The sequence below is a fragment of the Procambarus clarkii genome, chromosome 4, assembly GCF_040958095.1.
Source record: "Procambarus clarkii isolate CNS0578487 chromosome 4, FALCON_Pclarkii_2.0, whole genome shotgun sequence".
Taxonomy (NCBI): Eukaryota; Metazoa; Arthropoda; class Malacostraca; order Decapoda; family Cambaridae; genus Procambarus; species Procambarus clarkii.
Genome location: NC_091153.1, coordinates 1043068 through 1064180, shown reverse-complemented (window position 1 = coordinate 1064180; position 21113 = coordinate 1043068).

The window sequence follows — 21113 nt, the reverse complement described above, 5'->3', positions numbered from 1 at the left end:
AAACTTATCTTTTTTACATCCATAGTTTCGAGTTGTATTTTGTGTTGGTATGTTTAAAATCTTATATATTATATTTTCTTAGATACATATTTTTTCATCCATTTATATACCTCTATCATTCCGTCCCTGAATCTCTGTCTTTTTTAATTATCATAATAAGAGAACTATCTAATTTCTGGGATTAACTTTGTCATTCTTCTCCACGGCATTTACGTCCATTCTACATGGCGGAAACTAAAATTTAACTGAATAATCTAAATAGGGCCTAACTAGAGCAAGATAAAGATGAATGTCTTGTTGATTTGGCTTCTAAAAAAAATCCCAGTATCATATTTGCCTTATTTACTACATTTATGCATTGAATGTTAGGTTTAAGATCTCTATTAATCATGACTCGTTGACCTTTCGCTCATTCAGGCTTCACAATTTCAACATTGTGCGGCTGACATGTTGCTGTGCGCTATTGCGTCTGTATATATATATATATATATATATATATATATATATATATATATATATATATATATATATATATATATATATATATATATAATATATATATATATAATATATATAACATTATTAACATTATATATATAATATAATATATATATATATATAATGTTAAAACATGTGTATGGTTAGGTTAGGTCTAGGATTCGATAGGTTAGGTTAGGCGTTTCGGTTCTGGTAGAAATGATTAGCATTTGCAGTAAGTGGGTGAAGCGTGTAGAAGTGTGAGTGTGAGGCAGGAAGTGTGCAGCACTGGTCAACAAAAGCTGGGGCGTCATGAGCTGAGAGTCCGGTGTAAAGCCCTCCGTCCTCATCAACAAAGGCCAAATGCTCGTTAATCCAGCCACCAAATCCCCCAAAGTTTATGAGTTAAAAACATATGACACACGACTCACAACTGATGACCTGCACAGAAGTGCTTTGCTTACTTCCTCACTTGTTCCTCACTTCTTCCTTACTTCGCATTTAATGCGCTCACCAACATACTACAAATACAAATAATTACCAACAGAACCTAACCTAACCTAGACTTGGCAATATGTAAAATTTTAATATATAATAACATTATATTTATTAACAAAATACTGATTTGTAATACCCAGTACGTTTAAACTGGTGTTAGCGACTTTTGAGGTCAGTTTGAGCTTGTACGAGCATAGCCCGAGGCCGGACTGATGTAAAGATGTTTTCATTCACGAACAAGGGTAACCGTTGCTGGATTCGTGAGCATTTGGGGGAGTTTTTAAGGAGTGGCTGAGGTCATGGAGTGTTTCCTCCTCCTCAGTGCTGGAGCTCGCATTGTAATGGTCTGTGGCTTGTGTTTCACAGTCATTATTGTTTCACGATAATTATTGTCTCACGATAATGCTACCTTTTGTTCTCATTACCTTCACCGGCTCCTTTACCTCGTGTTATGAAATATTTTTCGCTGCTTTTTCACAACAAAAATTCTCATCCTTTTTCACGGGACAGTTTTTCAGCTGCCTTTATTGATTCTTTTCCACAACTACAGCTTTTAAACCAATTAAAATCTCTCTGTGAGAAACAATGAACTATGCAGGGAACAAGTAGTGGAAGCAACGTGGTTGAAAACAAATATCAAGTATTTCTCTCGTCAGAGATATGTGACAGTTTGGGGTGTCTCTGAGTTACAACCGTATGGTCCCGGGTTCAAGTCCTGCTGTAGGACAGAGACGTTCGGCATGCGTCCGTTCACCTGATGCCTGTTTTAAAGCAGTAGTTGTAAATAGGTACCTGTGTGTTAGGCAGGTGTTTAGGGTTGTTCCCTGGCGAAGGACAGTAGTTAACCTACGAAATCCTCGATTGACTTAACAGGTTTGTTATCCCCGACAATGGGGGTAACCATTGAATACTCTGTCCGTGAATATTGTCTTGCAGAATGTTGCTTTATCAGAGGAATCACTGAATGCAAAATGTTGCATCTGTATCACGAATATATATTTCTTAGCAGTTGATGATTAAAATAAATAATAACATGATTCTCGTCCTAACTGAATATATACGTCTAGAATCAGAATCTCCCTAGTAATTGTTACGGCAAGACTTGAATCTTCACTCGTACAGTTTTGTGGAGTCTATCGTCTTAAGAGATATTTGGCTTGATCCGAAGTCTTGATCTTTACTAAAATGTTGCTTTTAAACAATATACGAACATGTTGAAAAGGTCCGCAGCCCGCAACAATGACCTTCCCAGTTATCATAGTAAGTGGCACAGTAATCATTTAATTTTAAAGGTCAAGGTAAATGAAATATTTTGAGAATGTCACACACGTGGTCCAGTTACAAATTTACCTGTGTCCTCAGGCAAGGTGTACATTCTGTGGCTTAGTTCTATATTAAACTTTGAGTGGGGTTCTATTCATTTAATGTTCGTTGTTCTCGGTGTGTATCTGGCAACGCGGGACCCTTGAGCCGCAGTGTTACGAACCCGATTCCATCGTCGGAGCACGGAGCAGCAACGTCAATGCCATCTGTGAGTTCGCTCCCGAAACCCCCACAAAATGGACGACGCCATCTAGTGGTGGCAGGATGATACCAGCAAGAGGTGCTAGATTCCTGTCCTAGTCAGATCGAGAGGTAGCTGGTGCTGACCTTTGAGGTGGCGCCTAGAAAATCAGCGCCATCTATTGTAGGAGGAGTTGTATGTCTATGTCAGAGTCCGTAAGTGGTATTTCCAAGTGTTCCATGTACTGACCGGTGTACTGATAACTTGTCTGTATCCACAGAGTCGATGTAGGGCTGCTGTGGTACGAGGACAGTCAGTCTACCCAAGGCAGCCAATATATCTCTACTCCATTCTGCATTGGAAGCAGTGAGCCGCCGCCGAAGAGGGACTGTGTAGTGTTCTACTGTCTTCCTGTGAAGTGGCAGTGACATAATTCAGTGTATCCCGGGACTGGCTAGAGGAAGAGACGACCGACAGTAAGGTGCTACGGAGGAGTGTAACAAGCTAGTTGCAAAAAGCTCCTGCCAGGGGTTCGCTACCCTTGTATTTGTTCGTGTAGAGGCCCAGCAGCGCGAGGCTGATGTTCTCTGCCAGCACCAGGCTGGAGAGTGATTGTGGGCGTTCACAAGGAGCACCTAGTGAGGCTGTGTATAGGCTGGCCCGTGGCTAGGGTAGACTCGTTGGTGTTTCCCAGTACTGGTTGAGGACGGTACTGTGTGTTGAGGAAACACGGAAGCTGACAAGACTGCATCGATTGAGCATCAAGAAGAGCTTAGTGTCCTAATGAGATTGACACTTGTGTATATATCAGTGTAGTAATACTTCCTTTATGATTTTATATTTAAGGTGATGGGAAAGTGATTATGTGAATATATTGATAATTGATGAAGTGTCGTATTCAATGCAACTCCCCCATTGTGTTTTACTTGCATTTCCAAGTTCGCTCCTTGAAAGTCACTACTAACTTGGGGTTGGATACCAGAACTTTAGTTCCTCTAGCAAAGAACCCGGTTGCGACCCATTGTGGCCGTAACACGCAGCTCAACCCCCGCAAGCACAACTAGTTCAACCAGTAAAGTATTAACCGTGAATCATCCCCTCGCTGCTTTTACTCCCTCATGTGTAGCCCAAGGAAATTCCTGTCAGCTACTTCTATCAGCTTTGCTCTCCATGGTCCTTTTACCCCTCGTGGATCTGTTGCTTCGCAGTCAATTTGTAAATGATTGAAATCTCCTATAACTAGCAACTTGACTGTCAGAGGAATATAACCACCAATTTAATGATACGTAATCATTGTTTACCTCTTGTTATCTTTTCTGGGTCTTCAGTAGCTCTGTTGGATTGCAAATCACAGCTTCAATCACTTGTTCTCCTTCCATTGGAATGATTTGTGTGACAGAGGTTGTATAACAGGACTCGGATTCACGAAACAGTTACGCAAGTACTTACGAATTTGTACATCTTTCCACAATCTTCGACGGCTTTGATTACATATATTAAACAGTTTACAAGCATGAAAACTTCGCAATCAACTGTTGTTATTATTACAAACAACCTCCTGGTGCTTCAGAGCTCGGTAACTGTTTAATAATTGTAAACAAAACTGTCGAAGATTGAGAAAAGGTGTACAGGTTCGTAAGTGCTTGCGTAACTGCTTCATGAATCTGGCCCCTGGTGTCCATCCCATCGTGTCGCGACCGGTTACCGCATTGGGTTGGTATGATCCTGATATTAATACCATGGTAACGAAGCGAGCTCAGAGTTCGTCCCACTTGGATCAGTATACCAAACCCGATCCTCTTGCTTAAGCGTCAGGGGGTCTTAAGATCCCTAATACCCGCGGCTCCCGTGAACCGCACTTAGGGCTTTCAACAGCCGCAACCCGGATACAAGAGCCTATTGTGATAAGATGGACTAGTGTTGGCGAATCAGGAAATATGATTTTTTTGGGGGGAAACACGTTACTGTTTTATGGAATGATTTTTATTTGTTGCGTTATGATTTTCTATATCCAGCTAATCAGTGGAGAGTGGAACTTCGAGGGAAATAGAACCCCCCAATGGGAGCGGAGCCCCGAGAGCAGCGGAACTTAGAACGAAGCTCCGTCACATCCCAGCAATATCTACCAGACATTATCAGTAATATTTCCCTTGTAGTTCTATCTTCACAAGCTGTGTTTGTAATCAGCTTACCTTATTATACTAAATCCTTCGGGTGCTCCGAGACTCGTCAGGGACTTCGTTGTTTCATTATGTAAGTCTTTAGCGGCGGTGGAAGATGTTTTCAACGCTTTATTCAATTCTCCCTTCGTTGGTGAATATAACAGTTGAATCCCCTTCATTACGGAACAGAGCATAATAAGCCAATAGTTTTTATGGCGAGTGTCTGAAACCTTGGCAGAGAGCTGCCTGAATGGGGTGGGGAGGATGGGTTGGAATCCCGGGTGTTGACATGTCCAGCAGACCCGCAGCCTGCAGACCCGAGGCCAAGCGACAGGCAGAGCGTGCAGAGTAACTCTGACACAGCTATGGTTTAAACCAGGACATACTGCAGTACCTAGCTTGAGGAGGAGGTGATTAATATTGTCTTTACTCTCTCTCTCTCTCTCTCTCTCTCTCTCTCTCTCTCTCTCTCTCTCTCTCTCTCTCTCTCTCTCTCTCTCTCTCTCTCTCTCTCTCTCTCTCTCTCTGTTTCCATTTCCTGCCCAACCACTTGGGCAGGATAAATAATAGATAAGACATATAAGGGCCTTAAAGGGTATTACGAAAAAAGGTTATGGGGGCGCAGTAACTTTGCCTAAGGCGAGAGTGGCAGCCCTGACTAACGCAGTACATGCAGCCATTGCTTATGGTTAAAGCCGGTGTGTGCAGCAGCGGTCTGCGATTTTTCCGTCAGGGAGAAAATTGTAAAATCGTGCTTGGAAAAAGGAGTCAAAACGTCTGGGTCAAAGGTAAAAAAAAATCGAGTCTCTAAGCTTTCTCGATACGATGTGGGAACAAGAGACATTCAGTTATAAACTTAACACTTGCCTGAAGGATGGATCTTAGCTCTAAAGGAGAGAAACATGCGGTATTTAGATTATGGTGTTAACTTTCCCGGCACCATACTATTGAATTGGCCGAAATTCTTCAGAAACTGCTGAGAGAAGATTGACAAAGTTAATCCTGGGAATTAGAGACTTCACTTAAGTAAAGAGATTAAGAAAACTTGAAATTGTCTAAAAGAAAAAAGTAAAAGAATTGTGGATGACATGACTGAAAATGCAGACGACGAGTCACAATAACGGGGCTTGAAGATGTGATGACCAAACCACACACCGGAAGATGACGAGACGACGACGTTTCTCTCCGTCCTGAACCATTATCAAGTCGATCCATTGTCACAAGTCGATCTATTGTCACAAGTCGATCTTTTGTCACAAGTCGATCTATTGTAACAATGGACTTGATAATGGTCAAGGACGGACCGAAACATCGTCGTCTCGTCATCTTCTGGTGTGTGGTTTGGTTCTCAGACATGACTGAAGTATAAAAATAGATGCATGAGAGTTATTAAGAGGAATATTAATTAATGTGAAACATGTAAACGCTAAACAGAACACGAAAACAGAGGATACAAAATGACAGGTCGAGGTTAATATTAGACCTGGGTAAATACTGGTTTGACAAAAGGGTTGCTGATTTATGAAACAGATTACGGGGTGATATAATGGGCGTGGCATCACTGATTTGTAGGTTAGGCCTATCCATGAGAGAGCTTGGTGGTGAATGAATAGGAGGTGGGATGCTTGGGACCAATTTGGTTATTACTCTTTTTTTCGAAATTCTCGTGTTCCTCGTTCTTATCCTTTCTGCCCGCAACATGTCTCCTCCTGCCTTCCGGTATATTAATTTTCCTTCTCTGTTTTGTTGCCTTCATGTTGTATTTGTTTCACTTTTTCTCTTCTCTTCTCGCCTCTTCTTTTACCATCCCTTCTTTTGTCTTCATTTCCCCATTCGCTCCATTCCTTTTAACCCCCCTTCATGCTCTTCAAAACCCTCGTTCGCACTTTCATTCTCATCTCCCTAAGGTCATCCTCCCCTCTCTTACGTTCCGTTCCGCTCATGTCAGCCGGGGCGACGCTGAACCTCTCTCAGGGCCGCCCTTCACCACCTCGTGCCCAGGTCCAGGTACCACTGGCGTATGATGACTGGTCTAATGTTACTGTTAACACCCTTGTAGCTCATTCCTCTCCGTCACTGTCCTTTCAAACACCTGTCTACTGTCATAGTCGGCGAAAACACAGACACACATACACACACACCGTGATGTGATGGAGGCTGACTCTATACACAGTTTCAAATGTAGATATGATAGAGCCCAGCAGGCTCAGGGACCTGTACATTAGTTGATTGACGGCTGAGAGGCGGGACCAAAGAGCCAGAGCCCAACCCCCACAAGCACAATTAGGGGAGTACACACACACACACACATACACACACAATACAGCAAACAACAATACAACTCTTCCCATTTGAGCTTAGCTACACACCCCAGTGCTAATCCATCCCCATGCTAACCAGCTCACACCTGCTTCTCAGGTCACTCCTTCCCAAAATCAGCTCTCCCTGCCCCTGATTATCTCCTCAACACCTCCCTTGACCCCTCTGACCCCACTGCAGTCAAATTCATCCCACATTCCAAGGACCCCCTCATCACCTCAACCCCCAAAACCCGTCCAGCCCACATCCCCTCAACCCCCAAAACCCACCCAGCCCTCATCCCCTCAACCCCCAAAACCCACCCAGCCCTCATCCCCTCAACCCCAAGAACCCACCCAGCCCTCATCACCTCAACACCCAAAACCTACCCAGCCCTCACCCCTCCTCATCCCCTCTCCTTCCATGTGACCCCCCACCCTTGCGAGGGGGGTGGGAGGTTCCCCCCACCCCCTCTATCCTTCCCCCTCCCAACCTCTCAACCTCTATCTGACTCCCAACCTTACGCTATCTTCCAACTCCTCTATGCCCTCCCTAATCTTCAGACCCAGTATGCCCTTCCTACTCCAGACCTACCTACCCAGGCCCTACCCCAGACCCTCCTACCTACCTTCCTAGAAGCCCAGCCCCCAATAGCCCCCCAAGCACCCCTCCTGACCTCTTTCACCCCCCATACACCCCCCGGACACCCCCCGGATCCCCCCGGACATCCCCCTTATCCTCCCCACCCCCAGTCATCCCCCAGACACTCCCCAGATCCCCCAGATCCCCCCTGCCCCCAGTCACCCCCCAGACACCCTCCAGATCCCCCCAGACCCCCAGAGAAAGGGAGAACTCTGGTACAAGAGTTTCTATGAAGAATCTCAAGGTTTAGTACACCAACGCTGATGGGGTATCTAATAAAGCAGAAGAGATAAAAGAAAGAGTGAGTGAAGCAGATCCTGACATAGTTGCAATTGTGGAAACTAAAATTAATGACATGATCTCAGATGCAATCTTTCCTGAAGGGTACCAGGTGATACGAAAAGAGAGGACACAGAGACAGGGAGGGGGAGTAGCACTCCTAATAAAGCAGAAATGGAAGTTTGATGACCTGGGAAATCGAGTTACCAATGAGTGCACAAGCTTCATACATGGAACTCTGACAGTAGATGGGAGGAAGATTGTGATCTTGGTAATCTACAATCCCCCACCAAACAGTAGAAGACCCAGGCAGGAGTATGATGACAACAACAAGGCATGTATAGATGAACTGCAGAAGGCAGCAACACTAGCCCACAGAATGAGAGCAAAGCTGCTGATCATGGGGGACCTAAATCGTAGAGAGATAAATTGGGAATCAAGGAATCCCCATGGAGGGGACGAAACGTGGGGAGCAAAATTAGTAGATGTTATAGACAGGAATTCCCAAACACAACATGTGAAGGAAGACACAAGGGAAAGAGGAGATGCACCGAGCCTATTAGACCTGATTTTCACCCAGATCGTAGAAGATATCGAGAATTTAGAGCATGAAATACCTCTAGGGGCCAGTGACCATTGTGTCCTAGTCTTTGACTACATGATGGAATTCAAACTTATGACCATGGGACAAGAGATCTGGGAAAGGAGAGTTGACTACAGGAAAGGGGACTATAAGAGGATAAGGGACTATCTGGGTGAAGTGCAGTGGGAGGAAGAAATTAGAGGAAAAACAGTCCAAGATATGATGGACCTAGTCATACAGAAATGCCAGGAGGCCGAAGAGAGATTTATACCAACAGTAAAGGGGAAAAATAAGATGGAATATAATAACCCATGGTTTAATAGACAGTGTCAGGAAGCAAAAATGGCCAGCAGGCGGGAGTGGAGGAAGTACAGAAGACAAAGGACAGAGGACAACAGGATCAGATACAACAGAGCTAGGAACGATTACATTAACATAAGACGAACTTCGGAAAGGGACTATGAGAACGATATTGCAATCAATGCGAAAAGCAACCTAAGTTACTACACAGTCATATAAGAAGAAAAATGTTGGTGAACTACCAAGTGACACGACTAAGGAAGACAGAGGGGGGCATATACTGAAAGTGACAAGGAAATCTGTGAGGCACTGAATGCCAGTTTCCATGGAGTGTTCACTACCGAGCCTGAGCAGCTCCCATTGTTGGAAGGGGTTACCCTAGATGAAAGACTATCAGATATAGAGGTGACAGCAGAGGAGGTAATGAAACAGTTGACAACTCTAGATGCAACTAAAGCAGTTGGACCAGACAAAGTATCACCGTGGATACTAAAAGAAGCAGCGCAGGCCCTCAGCGTGCCTCTGCCAATGATCTTTAATGAGTCACTTATGTCGGGAGAATTGCCCAGTTGCTGGAAGAAGGCAAATGACGTGCCGATCTTCAAGAAAGGTGATAGGGAGGAGGCACTTAACTATAGACCTGTATCACTGACAAGCATCCCCTGTAAAATACTGGAAAGAATAATTAGGCTACGACTGGTTGCACACCTGGAGAACATTAGGTTTGTGAACAAACATCAACATGGGTTCTGGACAGGGAAATCGTGCCTAACAAACCTTCTGGAATTCTATGATAAATTAACGAGGATAAGACAGGACAGATATGGTTGGTCAGACTGCATATTTCTGGACTGCCAAAAAGCCTTTGATACAGTACCGCACATGAGACTGCTGTTCAAGCTCGAGAGGCAGGTGAGGGTATGGGGGGAAAGGTCCTAGCATGGATAAGGAACTACCTAACAGGAAGGAGCCAAAGAGTTACGGTAAGGGGCGAGAAGTCGGACTGGCGAACAGTAACAAGTGGAGTACCACAAGGATCGGTGCTGGGACCAATTCTATTTCTTGTATATGTTAACGACATGTTTACAGGCGTAGAGTCCTACATGTCGATGTTTGCGGATGACGCAAAGTTGATGAGAAAAGTTGTGACAGATGAGGATTGCAGGATCCTCCAAGAGGACATGAACAGGTTGCAGAGATGGTCAGAGAAATGGCTACTGGAATTCAACATGAGCAAATGTAAAGTTATGGAAATGGGACTAGGAGATAGGAGACCATAGGGACAGTACACAATGAAGGGGAACAGCCTACCTGTGACGACGCGCAAAAGAGACCTGGGGGTGGACGTAACACCTAATCTATCTCCTGAGGCACATATAAATAGGATAACGACAGCAGCGTACTCTACACTGGCAAAAGTTAGAACATCATTCAGAAACCTAAGTAAGGAGGCATTTAGGACGCTTTACACTGCCTACGTGAGGCCAGTCTTAGAGTATGCCGCCTCATCATGGAGTCCCCATCTGAAGAAGCATATAATGAAACTGGAAAAGGTTCAGAGGTTTGCAACGAGACTCGTCCCAGAGCTACGAGGGATGGGGTATGAGGAGCGCCTAAGGGAACTGTGCCTTACGACACTAGAAAGAAGAAGGGAGAGGGGGACATGATAGGAACGTATAAGATACTCAGAGGGATTGACAGAGTGGACATAGACGAAATGTTCACACGGAATAGTAACAGAACGAGGGGACATGCATGGAAGCTTGAAACTCAGATGAGTCATAGAGATGTTAGGAAGTTTTCTTTTAGCGTGAGAGTAGTGGGAAAATGGAATGCACTTCAGGAACAGGTTGTGGAAGCAAATACTATTCATAATTTTAAAATCAGGTATGATAGGGAAATGGGACAGGAGTCATTGCTGTAAACAACAAATGCTCGAAAGGCGGGATCCAAGAGTCAATGCTCGATCCTGCAGACACAACTAGGTGAGTACACACACACACACACACACACACACACACACACACACACACACACACACACACACACACACACACACACACACACACACACACACACACACACATCAATTAACTCCGGCTCATAATTAAGACAAATAACAGCGGAGGTAATCTGGGCTTCAAGCTGGCCAGCTTCTTAAATGTGGGTTTTGATGAGACAATTTTCATCAGATGATTCGCAAGTTTAGTTCCTGTCTTTCTGTTCATTTTCATCCCCTTTTTAAGCAGACTCTTTGACACACCTTGCATTATAACGAGTTGTTGCAGTTCTTTCTTTTTGTACCATATATATAAGCATCTGGAACAAATCCACAAGGGCCGTGACGAGGATTCGAACCTACGTCTGAGAGCACCCCAGACGCTGCCTTAATCGACTGAGCTACGACACGGTAAAAGAGTTGAAACCAGAAGTTCTACTGAACTTACTTGTATCTTGCAGCCTCATCGATGCTTCACGCTATTGTGATTTCTGTGTGCAAAGCCTCTGGAACTTATCACTGTTGGGAATTATGTTTTTTGCTTACGACTTCATTGAAATCTGATTTTAATTTTTAAGTAGGTTCTACAATGTTGTAATTTTCATGCTGATATTGATATCGTCTGCAAAGGATAACCCGAAGCTGGGATTTGTATTTTGTCTGTGATGTGAGGATGAAGAAGAGTAGTGACACAGTGACTGCCTTGGGGGGCACAGAGCTTCTCACTTTGTCGGACTTAATTTTGTTTGATTTAATGTTATTTTTTGCATTTTTTCAAGAAATTGGATATCCGTCTTTCTTCCTCAATCTGTTACTACCTTAAATAATATTATGACCTGTTGCTCTATGGTAATGTTTATCAAATGTCTTTGTAAAGTTCGTGTATACAACATCTGCAATTTGGTTTTCGTCTCATGCTTACCTTATTTTGTCATAGTGGTTGAGTAACTGCGACGAGCAGAGCCTTGCACCTCTAACTTCCTGTTGACACGGACGGTGTGCTTGATCTACTCCGTCACACCGAAGATTTAACTTCTAATCACGTTTTCGAAACTTTAAGAGTGCGTGATGTTTGTTTGTGTGTGTTTTTGAGGGTGTGCATGTGTGCATGCGTGAAGGCGTGTTCTCGTGTGTGTATATGTGCGTATTTATGAACACACACACACTGGTGCAGGAGGTGGTATAAATACACTGGAATTCTGGATATTTGGCCAGTCACGTCAGTCTAACAATCAAAAGCAACACAGAAAGACAGGAAAGCAATTCCTTCTTTATCACACGCAAAAAGCTTTACAAACTATTATATAAACAAATCCTCCTCCTAAAATGGTAGTACATATAGTAACAGTTCGGTCGAACGTGCGACTGTGTACTCTTGGACCCAAAAAAGATCTCGTTCTGTACCATTCATTTTCTAAAGTCTGAGAAAAAGCTAAAAACCAAAGATTCGTAGGCCTTGTATTGCACATTTATGTATCATTAGACCTAAGATAGCGTGTATTAGATCTATAATTGGTTGGATAGGTTAGGGCAGCTTTTGTTACATTTCCAATTTAATCATTTCTATTTGAGCGAATTCAGTAATACAAAACGCGAACTTTTGGAGTTCCATAATGGTATGTTTGACCAAATAGTTGCTATAGATACTATCGTGTTTGGAGGATGGGGTGCATAGAAAATAGGAAAATAGGAAAATCGATTTAGGCGGCAACGCCCAGTGAAGATCAAAGGTCTAAGAAGGTCACTGCGCGTCAAACATTTCTCTGCCATTTCCTTGTCTTAGAATTAATGTGAAAATGTAATATTAACCTCATGGGAAGAACAAGTGTCTAACGGAAGAGTGAGAAGAGAATGGAGAGAGAGAGAAGAGAGAACAGGAAACGGAGAAGGTACGAGAATGAGGAACAGAAGGATAAGGTGACATAAGCAAGGAAGAGAGACCATTGAAGGTAAGGACAAGAGATAAAAGCAGAGAATAAGACGCAGGGAAAGAAGATAACTGTTGGTAAAGGAAGGAACCGGATATGAGAAGAGGAGGAGGAGGCGGCGGCAAGATCTTAAGAGGGTGAAGACTATAAGATGTAAATAGAAGGAATATTAAGATAACTAGGAAGAGGGAATGAGCCCGAGGAGATAGAGGGAGAGAAAAATTATAAATAGGAATTATATGCATGAGAATCAAGACGTTTTTGGCGAGTAGTAATGTAAATGATGGTAGAGGTAGTTGTGATAGTAGTTGTAGCAGTAGTGGTTGTGGTTGTAGTAGTTGTGGTTATAGTATTACTAACAGTAATAGAGAAAAAGACCAGGGAGGAGCTATGTCACCAAGATAGCAGAACGATAGCAGTCCTGGAGTGTGTGCAGTCCTGGAGTGTATGGGCAGTCCTGGAGTGTGTGTGCAGTCCTGGAGTGTATGGGCAGTCCTGGAGTGTGTGGGCAGTCCTGGAATGTGTGTGCAGTCCTGGAGTGTGTGGGCAGTCCTGGAGTGTGTGGGCAGTCCTGGAGTGTGTGGGCAGTCCTGGAGTGTGTGTGCAGTCCTGGAGTGTATGGGCAGTCCTGGAGTGTGTGTGCAGTCCTGGAGTGTATGGGCAGTCCTGGAGTGTGTGTGCAGTCCTGGAGTGTGTGGGCAGTGCTGGAGTGTGTGGGCAGTCCTGGAGTGTGTGTGCAGTCCTGGAGTGTGTGTGCAGTCCTGGAGTGTATGGGCAGTCCTGGAGTGTGTGGGCAGTCCTGGAGTGTGTGTGCAGTCCTGGAGTGTATGGGCAGTCCTGGAGTGTGTGTGCAGTCCTGGAGTGTATGGGCAGTCCTGGAGTGTGTGGGCAGTGCTGGAGTGTGTGCCCAAACCTGGAGTGTGTGTACAGTCCTGAAGTGTGTAGGCAGTCCTGGAGTGTGTGCGCAAACCTGGAGTGTGTATGGGCAGTCCTGGAGTGTGTGGGCAGACCAGGAGTGTGTGGGCAGTCCTGGAGTGTGTGGGCAGACCTGGAGTGTGTGGGCAGTCCTGAAGTGTGTGGGCAGACCTGGAGTGTGTGGGCAGACCTGGAGTGTGTGGGCAGTCCTGGAGTGTGTGGGCAGTCCTGGAGTGTGTGGGCAGTCCGGGAGTGTGTGGGCAGTCCTGGAGTGTGTGGGCAGTCCTGGAGTGTGTGGGCAGTCCTGGAGTGTGTGTGGGCAGACCTGGAGTGTGTGGGCAGTCCTGGAGTGTGTGGGCAGTTCTGGAGTGTGTGGGCAGTTCTGGAGTGTGTGGGCAGTCCTGGAGTGTGTGGGCAGTCCTGGAGTGTGTGGGCAGTCCTGGAGTGTGTGGGCAGTCCTGGAGTGTGTGGGCAGTCCTGGAGTGTGTGGGTAGTCCTGGAGTGTGTGGGCAGTCCTGGAGTGTGTGGGCATTCCTGGAGTGTGTGGGCAGTCCTGGAGTGTGAGGGCAGTCCTGGAGTGTGTGGGCAGTCCTGGAGTGTGTGTGCAGTCCTGGAGTGTGTGGGCAGTCCTGGAGTGTGTGGGCAGTCCTGGAGTGGGTGTGCAGTCCTGGAGTGTGTGGGCATTCCTGGAGTGTGTGGGCAGTCCTGGAGTGTGAGGGCAGTCCTGGAGTGTGTGGGCAGTCCTGGAGTGTGTGTGCAGTCCTGGAGTGTGTGGGCAGTCCTGGAGTGTGTGTGCACTCCTGGAGTGTGTGGGCAGTCCTGGAGTGTGTGGGCAGTCCTGGAGTGTGTGTGCAGTCCTGGAGTGTGTGGGCAGTCCTGGAGTGTGTGTGCAGTCCTGGAGTGTGTGGGCAGTCCTGGAGTGTGTGGGCAGTCCTGGAGTGTGTGTGCAGTCCTGGAATGTGTGCACAGACCTGGAGTGTGTGTGCAGTCCTGGAGTGTGTGGGCAGTCTTGGAGTGTGTGGGCAGACCTGGAGTGTGTGTGGGCAGTCCTGGAGTGAGTGTGGGTAGTCCTGAAGTGTGTGGGCAGTCCTGGAGTGTGTGGGCAGACCTGGAGTGTGTGGGCAGTCCTGGAGTGTGTGTGCAGTCCTGGAGTGTGTGTGCTGTCCTGGCGTGTGTGTGCAGTCCTGGAATGTGTGGTCAGACCTGGAGTGTGTGCGCAGTCCTGAAGTGTGTGCGCAGACCTGGAGTATGTGCGCAGTCGTGAAGTGTGTGGGCAGTCCTGGAGTGTGTGGGCAGTCCTGGAGTGTGTGGGCAGTCCTGGAGTGTGTGGGCAGTCCTGGAGTGTGGGCAGTCCTGAAGTGTGTAGGCAGTCCTGGAGTGTGTGGGCAGTCCTGGTGTGTGTGGGTAGTCCTGAAGTGTGTGGGCAGTCCTGGAGTGTGTGGGCAGTCCTGGAGTGTGTGGGCAGTCCTGGAGTTTATGGGCAGTCCTGGAGTGTGTGGGCAGTCCTGGAGTTTATGGGCAGTCCTGGAGTGTGTGGGCAGTCCTGGAGTGTGTGGGCAGTCCTGGAGTTTATGGGCAGTCCTGAAGTGTGTGGGCAGTCCTGGAGTGTGTGGGCAGTCCTGAAGTGTGTAGGCAGTCCTGGAGTGTGTGGGCAGTCCTGGAGTGTGTGGGCAGTCCTGGAGTTTATGGGCAGTCCTGGAGTGTGTGGGCAGTCCTGGAGTTTATGGGCAGTCCTGGAGTGTGTGGGCAGTCCTGGAGTGTGTGCGCAGACCTGAAGTGCGTGCGCAGTCCTGAAGTGTGTGGGCAGTCCTGGAGTGTGTGGGCAGTCCTGGAGTGTGTGGGCAGACTTGGAGTGTGTGGGCAGTCCTGGAGTGTGTGGGCAGTCCTGGAGTGTGTGGGCAGTCCTGGAGTGTGTGGGCAGTCCTGAAGTGTGTGGGCAGTCCTGGAGTGTGTGGGCAGTCCTGGAGTGTGTGGGCAGTCCTGAAGTGTGTGGGCAGTCCTGGAGTGTGTGGGCAGACTTGGAGTGTGTGCCCAGACCTGGAGTGTGTGCGCAGACCTGGAATGTGTGCCCAGACCTGGAGTGTGTGCGCAGACCTGGAGTGTGTGCCTAGACCTGGAGTGTGTGCGCAGACCTGGAGTGTGTGCCCAGACCTGGAGTGTGTGCGCAGACCTGGAGTGTGTGCCCAGACCTGGAGTGTGTGCCCAGACCTGGAGTGTGTTCCCAGACCTGGAGTGTGTGCGCAGACCTGGAGTGTGTGCCCAGACCTGGAGTGTGTGCGCAGACCTGGAGTGTGTGTCCAGACCTGGAGTGTGTGCGCAGACCTGGAGTGTGTGCCCAGACCTGGAGTGTGTGTGCAGACCTGGAGTGTGTGCCCAGACCTAGAGTGTGTGCGCAGACCTGGAGTGTGTGCGCAGACCTGGAGTGTGTGCGCAGACCTGGAGTGTGTGCGCAGACCTGGAGTGTGTGCCCAGACCTGCAGTGTGTGCGCAGACCTGGAGTGTGTGCCCAGACCTGGAGTGTGTGCGCAGACCTGGAGTGTGTGCGCAGACCTGGAGTGTGTGCGCAGACCTGGAGTGTGTGCCCAGACCTGGAGTGTGTGCGCAGACCTGGAGTGTGTGCCTAGACCTGGAGTGTGTGCGCAGACCTGGAGTGTGTGCCCAGACCTGGAGTGTGTGCGCAGACCTGGAGTGTGTGCCCAGACCTGGAGTGTGTGCCCAGACCTGGAGTTTGTTCGCAGACCTGGAGTGTGTGCGCTGACCTGGAGTGTGTGGGCAGTCCTGGAGTGTGTGCCCAGACCTGGAGTGTGTGCCCAGATCTGGAGTGTGTGCGCAGACCTGGAGTGTGTGCCCAGACCTGGAGTGTGTGCCCAGACCTGGAGTGTGTGCGCAGACCTGGAGTGTGTGGGCAGACATGGAGTATGTGCCCAGACCTGGAGTGTGTGCCCAGACCTGGAGTGTGTGCCCAGACCTGGTGTGTGTGCGCAGACCTGGATTGTCTGCGCAGACCTGGATTGTGTGCGCAGTCCTGGAGTGTGTGCGCAGACCTGGAGTGTGTGCGCAGACCTGGAGTGTGTGCGCAGAGCTGGAGTGTGTGCGCAGACATGGAGCTCCGTCACAAAGAGCACATAAGGGAGATGGAAAATTAAGGCGAGGTTTACAACGAGACTCGAATCAGTATTGCGACGAATTGGAGGGATGAAGAAAAACTGAAAGAACTGGATGTAATTTCGCTTGAAAAGTGGATAAAGGCAGAGAAGACATGATCGAGATATTTAAAATACTTTTGGGGGATTTACTGTGAGGAAAAAAGGTAAATTTCCCAATGAATACAAATAGAACTAGAGATGTTGTTCTTTTTTTCTTGGCATGAGAGAAGTAGGAGACTGAAATGAACTAAATTAAGTTTTAGAGCCGAACTTCATTTATAATTTCAAAATTCGATATGATCCATTTTTTTCAGAAATGCATTAGACAACCAGCGGCTGGAAAAGCGGGGCTTAAGAGCTAAGACTCATTCTTAGAGAAACATTTAAGTTAATGCAGATAGACCAGCGCAGGCACGCACGCGCGCACGCACACACAGACTCACACACACACACACACACACACACACACACACACACACACACACACACACACACACACACACACACACACACACACACACACACACACACACAGACTCCATACCAGTTTCAAGTGTATATATGATAGCGTCCAATAGGCTCAGCAACCGGTACATCAGTTGATTGATAGTTGAGAAGCGGGACCAAAGAGCCGAAGCTCAACCCCTGCAAGCACCACTAGGGGAGCACAAACACCCACACCCTCTCACCTGAGAGCAAGTAGGGGGGCGGAAGCCCCCACAGAGTTCCTCTCAAACATAGGATGATATCTCCCCGTCCTCCTGCACCACATGTATCACTGAGATAAATCACTGACACCGCTGCCAACATTAAGGGGCAATAAAACCAATCTTGGGAAGGCCTTGTGTCTATTGTTCAAGTGTTTTATTATCGTATACATTATGGAGATATAATCTGTTGTATAGACCGTTCATCTTAAGCACAGTTTACCAGGAGAAGCGTTGGGTAAATATCTTTACAGACGACTTATATTTTAGTCTCTGACATTTGGGACGTGATACGAGAGCTTTTGTGTAAATTCTAGGTAGAAGAGAATAGTTTTAAGATGTTTCGTAGGTGACTACTAGAATCTAGAGTCTATAAGGAGAAAGCGCTAGGCCAGGACGACTATATATATATTATATATAGCACTTCGAAGGGATATGAAGGCAAGGAGTTTGGATAACGTGAAGGAAAGGTTAGGTGCCCAATCACTTGTACCTTCGGGGATCGAACGCTGACCTGCACGTAGCGAAGCCGACGTTGTACTGACGGTTAGGTTTCGTTTGTTACTGACTATTCTGTTAAACTTCTAACCTTGATTTTATATATATATATATATATATATATATATATATATATATATATATATATATATATATATATATATATATATATATATATATATATATATATATATATATATATATATAAGCCTATACTTTCATAAACCACAAGTGAAAAATAACAATCTTTGGACAACACCCACCAGTGGGACTCGAACCCAGAAAGCACAACTACCTTCCAGTAGCTGGCATAACTAGTATGCTTTAACCCACTACGCCATCAGACCTTACAAAAGAAGTAGATAGTTCGAGATATATATCTCAAACATCTCCACCTCCCGAAGGCACCAGATGAGTGAGGGGTCAGTCTGCATTTTTCGTCAAGCCACTGTCAATGTGAGAGAACTCGTGTCCAGCTTATAAGCCTATACTTGCATAAACCACAAGTGAAGAATAACAATCTTTGGACAACACCCACCAGTGGGACTCGAACCCAGAAAGCACAACTACCTTCCAGTAGCTGGCATAACTAGTATGCTTTAACCCACTACGCCATCAGACCTTGCAAAAGAAGTAGATAGTTCGAGATATATATCTCAAACATCTCCACCTCCCGAAGGCACCAGATGAGTGAGGGGTCAGTCTGCATTTTTCGTCAAGCCACTGTCAATGTGAGAGAACTCGTGTCCAGCTTATAAGCCTATACTTGCATAAACCACAAGTGAAGAATAACAATCTTTGGACAACACCCACCAGTGGGACTCGAACCCAGAAAGCACAACTACCTTCCAGTAGCTGGCATAACTAGTATGCTTTAACCCACTACGCCATCAGACCTTACAAAAGAAGTAGATAGTTCGAGATATATATCTCAAACATCTCCACCTCCCGAAGGCACCAGATGAGTGAGGGGTCAGTCTGCATTTTTCGTCAAGCCACTGTCAATGTGAGAGAACTCGTGTCCAGCTTATAAGCCTATACTTGCATAAACCACAAGTGAAGAATAACAATCTTTGGACAACACCCACCAGTGGGACTCGAACCCAGAAAGCACAACTACCTTCCAGTAGCTGGCATAACTAGTATGCTTTAACCCACTACGCCATCAGACCTTGCAAAAGAAGTAGATAGTTCGAGATATATATCTCAAACATCTCCACCTCCCGAAGGCACCAGATGAGTGAGGGGTCAGTCTGCATTTTTCGTCAAGCCACTGTCAATGTGAGAGAACTCGTGTCCAGCTTATAAGCCTATACTTGCATAAACCACAAGTGAAGAATAACAATCTTTGGACAACACCCACCAGTGGGACTCGAACCCAGAAAGCACAACTACCTTCCAGTAGCTGGCATAACTAGTATGCTTTAACCCACTACGCCATCAGACCTTGCAAAAGAAGTAGATAGTTCGAGATATATATCTCAAACATCTCCACCTCCCGAAGGCACCAGATGAGTGAGGGGTCAGTCTGCATTTTTCGTCAAGCCACTGTCAATGTGAGAGAACTCGTGTCCAGCTTATAAGCCTATACTTGCATAAACCACAAGTGAAGAATAACAATCTTTGGACAACACCCACCAGTGGGACTCGAACCCAGAAATCACAACTACCTTCCAGTAGCTGGCATAACTAGTATGCTTTAACCCACTACGCCATCAGACCTTACAAAAGAAGTAGATAGTTCGAGATATATATCTCAAACATCTCCACCTCCCGAAGGCACCAGATGAGTGAGGGGTCAGTCTGCATTTTTCGTCAAGCCACTGTCAATGTGAGAGAACTCGTGTCCAGCTTATAAGCCTATACTTGCATAAACCACAAGTGAAGAATAACAATCTTTGGACAACACCCACCAGTGGGACTCGAACCCAGAAAGCACAACTACCTTCCAGTAGCTGGCATAACTAGTATGCTTTAACCCACTACGCCATCAGACCTTACAAAAGAAGTAGATTGTTCGAGATATATATCTCAAACATCTCCACCTCCCGAAGGCACCAGATGAGTGAGGGGTCAGTCTGCATTTTTCGTCAAGCCACTGTCAATGTGAGAGAACTCGTGTCCAGCTTATAAGCCTATACTTGCATAAACCACAAGTGAAGAATAACAATCTTTGGACAACACCCACCAGTGGGACTCGAACCCAGAAAGCACAACTACCTTCCAGTAGCTGGCATAACTAGTATGCTTTAACCCACTACGCCATCAGACCTTACAAAAGAAGTAGATAGTTCGAGATATATATCTCAAACATCTCCACCTCCCGAAGGCACCAGATGAGTGAGGGGTCAGTCTGCATTTTTCGTCAAGCCACTGTCAATGTGAGAGAACTTGTGTCCAGCTTATAAGCCTATACTTGCATAAACCACAAGTGAAGAATAACAATCTTTGGACAACACCCACCAGTGGGACTCGAACCCAGAAAGCACAACTACCTTCCAGTAGCTGGCATAACTAGTATGCTTTAACCCACTACGCCATCAGACCTTACAAAAGAAGTAGATAGTTCGAGATATATATCTCAAACATCTCCACCTCCCGAAGGCACCAGATGAGTGAGGGGTCAGTCTGCATTTTTCGTCAAGCCACTGTCAATGTGAGAGAACTCGTGTCCAGCTTATAAGCCTATACTTGCATAAACCACAAGTGAAGAATAACAATCTTTGGACAACACCCACCAGCGGGACTCGAACCCAGAAAGCACAACTACCTTCCAGTAGCTGGCATAACTAGTATGCTTTAACCCACTACGCCATCAGACCTTACAAAAAAAGTAGATAGTTCGAGATATATATCTCAAACATCTCCACCTCCCGAAGGCACCAGATGAGTGAGGGGTCAGTCTGCATTTTTCATCAAGCCACTGTCAATGTGAGAGAACTCGTGTCCAGCTTATAAGCCTATACTTGCATAAACCACAAGTGAAGAATAACAATCTTTGGACAACACCCACCAGTGGGACTCGAACCCAGAAAGCACAACTACCTTCCAGTAGCTGGCATAACTAGTATGCTTTAACCCACTACGCCATCAGACCTTACAAAAGAAGTAGATAGTTCGAGATATATATCTCAAACATCTCCACCTCCCGAAGGCACCAGATGAGTGAGGGGTCAG